This window comes from Triticum urartu, chromosome 3 (assembly GCF_003073215.2).
Source record: "Triticum urartu cultivar G1812 chromosome 3, Tu2.1, whole genome shotgun sequence".
Taxonomy (NCBI): domain Eukaryota; kingdom Viridiplantae; phylum Streptophyta; class Magnoliopsida; order Poales; family Poaceae; genus Triticum; species Triticum urartu.
The window spans coordinates 714,153,576-714,157,810 of record NC_053024.1 but is presented as its reverse complement, the minus strand read 5'-3'; the positions used below and the strand labels follow the sequence as shown (position 1 = coordinate 714,157,810).

At 43.3% G+C, this 4,235-nt stretch overlaps 1 long non-coding RNA gene across 1 annotated transcript; it reads left to right on the top strand.

The window, feature by feature from the left end:
* The first annotated feature begins 1,778 nt into the window (after positions 1–1,778).
* Positions 1,779–2,168, top strand: LOC125549360. The gene is made up of 2 exons (XR_007301320.1): positions 1,779–1,969; positions 2,082–2,168. It is a non-coding gene; the product is annotated as an uncharacterized LOC125549360 (long non-coding RNA).
* The last annotated feature ends 2,067 nt before the right edge of the window (positions 2,169–4,235 follow it).

The following is a 4,235-nucleotide window of genomic DNA, read 5'->3' as shown; positions in this document are numbered from 1 at the left end:
TTTAATCGGATTTTTTAGCCGTCGCATCGATGCCTGAAGGTGGAAAAAGTGTGTATTCCTGTCACCTGCAGATAGCCACTCCACCCTGGACCTTTGGCGCCACATCACCTCCTCACGCAGATAGAGCTCAATTAGACGATCATTAATTTTGATCCCTACATGGCTCGGGCCTACTCTGAGCGGGTTACTTCTGAGCCATTGTAGGTCCTTCTTTAGCCTTCTTATTTCAGCCTTGACATTGCCAAAAGTTGACTTACTCCACTCGCCTAAGTTGTTAGACAAGGATTCTAGGTTCGCACGAACCTCGGCCACCGTTAGATTAGGGCCGTTTGCCACCCATGCATGCTGGACCGTGGGGACTAACTCAGGGTGCGTGTCCCACATGCATTCATAACGTAACTGCCTTTCCTGTACCGGCCTTCTAGTTGGTGGATCCAGCTTTAGCAAAAGAGGGGAATGATCAGAGGTTGCAACAGTCAGGTGTTCTACCACAGCAAGGGGAAATTGTGCGCACCACTCGGCTGAACCGAGCGCTCTGTCAAGCCTCACCCTAGTATACGAGCCTCCTGCAGCTTTAGTTTGAAACGTCCACTTCTGACCCTGAAAACCAAGGTCCAAAAATTAAGCCCAAAACTAGAAAAAAAAAAAAAAGAAACCTCTCAAGCCCAACCCATAGCGCATATTTGACCGAGACGAGAGAAAAGAAACAACAAAAGAAAAGGAAATTGGCCCATCGCGCACCTAAGCAATTGATTTCAATATAAGAGAGACATAGCTGCATAGATCTTGAAGCAACAACGATCTAACGGCCAGTGAGTAACTCCTGTATGAACCTAAACAGAGAAAAAACAAAATGAAAAATAAATAAAAAATAAAAATAATGGTAGAGAAAAAAAAGGCCTATGAACTAATACTGCTACTAACTAAGAACAAAAAAGCACACACAAGTCACTTGACTCTATCTGTTAGTTCCTTTCCTGTAGGAAAAAAATCAAAAATCAAAAAGAAACGGACCTAACCTTTTAGAACAACCGGCGAAATAAAGCTCAACACACAAAGAAAAAGACCCCCCGGCCAGCCCCGATGAAAAAAAGAATGGGCTGATTTACACGAAACAACAGGGCTGCACAGATCTTAAAGTAACACAAAGATCTCAGGGTCAACAAATCGACTAAGACTTGACTAAAAATTAGTCGACTGATTTTTATTAAGCCGTTTATCAAGAAATTTCCTTTTGATCATATGGCTGCCACTAAACAGTTAAGTTATTTCTTGTTTTCTCACCTGACAGCTTTGACTCTACCATGCATCAAGAGGATCGTTAACTGGGAAGTTGGTGCTCTTGGAGACGCTGACAAATGCTGTTTGGTGCAAGATGCAATTCGCAATTCGCTCGATCTGGTTTGCCGGGCCAAGGACCTCGCCACGCAAAACGACTCTTGTCCTCTTGAAGATCCTGCACCGCCTGCACTCCGCTACTCCATCTCGGTGGGCATCTTGGGTCTGGAGTTGGCTTAACGGGCGCCTCCTCCTGGAAGGCTGGAACCTCTGGCCGGCGAGCGAGCATTGGGCTTGCGCCTCTACCGTTCGCTCACCCGTGTCGCGGTGGGGGACGGCCAGACGAGTGCCTTCTTGGAAGACCACTGGCTCCCCTACGGTACGGGCCCATCCGCTGCGCCTTCCCCGCGCTGGCTACCATGCCACTGTTAGAATTAATGGGCTAGGCCCATAGCAATTTCTGAAATCTCAAAGCCCATGTGTAAAATGCCAATGGGAAGAACAAACCTGTTTTCAACAAGCCTACCAAGACTACTACCTTCAAGAAGAAGAAGTTCAACAAGGCTGAGCTAGAGTGCTACGCCTGTGGGAAGCCTGGACACTTTTCCAAGGAATGCCCTGAACGTGCAGACCGCAGAGGGAAAACAAGCTCCAAGACTGTCAACATGGTGACCGCTAGCAATACTGATGGGTATGGTAATTTACCTATTGTGCTTTCAGTATTTCAATCATCTTCGTGGTGGATTGATTCGGGTGCTAACGTTCATGTGTGTGCTGACATCTCCCTGTTTACTTCTTATCAGGTCGCAAGGGATTCTTCCGTCCTAATGGGGAATGGGTCACATGCTTCTGTTCGTGGCATTGGCACGGTGGATCTGAAGTTTACTTCGGGAAAGATCGTGCAACTAAGGAACGTGCAGCATGTCCCTACTATGAACAAGAATCTAGTTAGCGGCTCCCTTCTATGTCGAGATGGATTTAAGGTAGTTTTAGAGTCCAATAAAGTAATCGTGTCAAGATTTGGACAATTTATAGGAAAAGGCTATGAGTGCGGAGGCTTGTTCCGCTTTTCCTTTCAGATTTTTGCAATAAGTCAATAAACCAAATTTGTGCTAGTGTTAATGATGATGCAAGTATTTGGCACTCTCGTTTATGTCATATTAATTTTGGTTTAATGTCTCGGCTATCCAGCATGAGTTTAATTCCGAACTTCACAGTTGCCAAAGGTTCTAAGTGCCATAGTTGTGTGCAATCTAAGCAACCTCGAAAGCCTCACAAGGCTGCCGAGGAGAGAAACTTGGCACCTCTAGAACTCATACATTCTGATCTTTGTGAGATGAATGGTGTGTTGACAAAAGGTGGAAAGAGATATTTCATGACTTTGATTGATGATGCGACTAGATTTTGCTATGTTTATTTGTTGCAAACTAAAGATGAAGCATTAGACTACTTTAAAATCTATAAAGCTGAAGTTGAAAATCAACTAGAGAGAAAGATCAAGCGTCTTAGGTCCGATCGTGGTGGAGAGTATTTTCCAAAAGTTTTTGATGAATTTTGTGAGGAACATGGTATTATTCATGAGAGGACGCCTCCCTATTCACCTCAATCAAATGGAGTGGCCGAGAGGAAAAACCGCACATTGACTGACTTGGTGAATGCCATGTTAGACACTGCTGGTTTATCTAAGGCATGGTGGGGGGAGGCTCTATTGACTTCATGTCATGTCCTGAATAGAGTTCCCAACAATAATAAAGAGAAAACCCCTTATGAGGAGTGGGTTGGGAGAAAACCATCACTTTCTTATTTGCGCACTTGGGGATGTTTGGCAAAGGTCAATATTCCTATTCCTAAGAAACGCAAACTTGGACCAAAGACAGTGGATTGTGTCTTTCTAGGGTATGCTCAACGGAGCATTGCTTATAGGTTTTTAGTGGTAAAATCTGAAGTACCTGATATGCATGTTGATACTATAATGGAATCTCGTGATGCAACATTTTTTGAGAACATATTTCCTATGAAAGATATGCATAGCATTGCTAGATTTTCTTCTGAGATAATTCCTGAATCTAGTACAACTGATGAATATTTCGAACAATCAAATGAGGAAGTCCTTGAGAAGGATAACAATGAAGTTCCTAGAAGGAACAAGAGACAAAGGATTGCAAAATCCTTTGGTGATGATTTCATTGTATACCTTGTGGACGACACACCCAAGACGATTGCAGAAGCATATGCATCTCCGGATGTAGATGATTGGAAAGAAGCTGTTCATAATGAGATGGACTCAATTCTTTCTAATGGAACTTGGGAACTAACTGATAGACCATATGGTTGTAAACCTGTGGGCTGTAAGTGGGTGTTCAAAAAGAAGCTAAAGCCTGATGGTACTATTGATAAATACAAGGCGCGGCTAGTGGCCAAGGGCTACACTCAGAAAGAAGGCGAAGATTACTTTGACACCTATTCACCCGTTGCTAGAATGACCACCATTCGAGTGTTACTTTCCTTGGCTGCCTCTTATGGTCTTATCATTCATCAAATGGATGTAAAGACAGCTTTTCTCAATGGAGAGTTGGAAGAGCAGATCTATATGGATTAGCCTGACGGGTTTGTGGTAAAGGGTGAAGAGAGAAAGGTGTGCAAGTTGTTAAAATCTTTGTATGGTCTGAAACAGGCACCTAAGCAATGGCATGAGAAGTTTGAAAGAACTTTGACTTCTGCAGGATTTGTCATTAACGAGGCTGATAGGTGTGTTTACTATCGCCATGGTGGGGGCAATAGTGTCATATTATGTTTGTATGTGGACGACATACTGATCTTTGGTACAAACATTAATGCTTGTATGTGGACGACATACTGATCTTTGGTACAAACATTAATGCAATTAATGAGGTCAAGTCTTTTCTATCAAAAAGTTTTGACATGAAAGATCTGGGAGAAGCCGATGTAATTCTAAA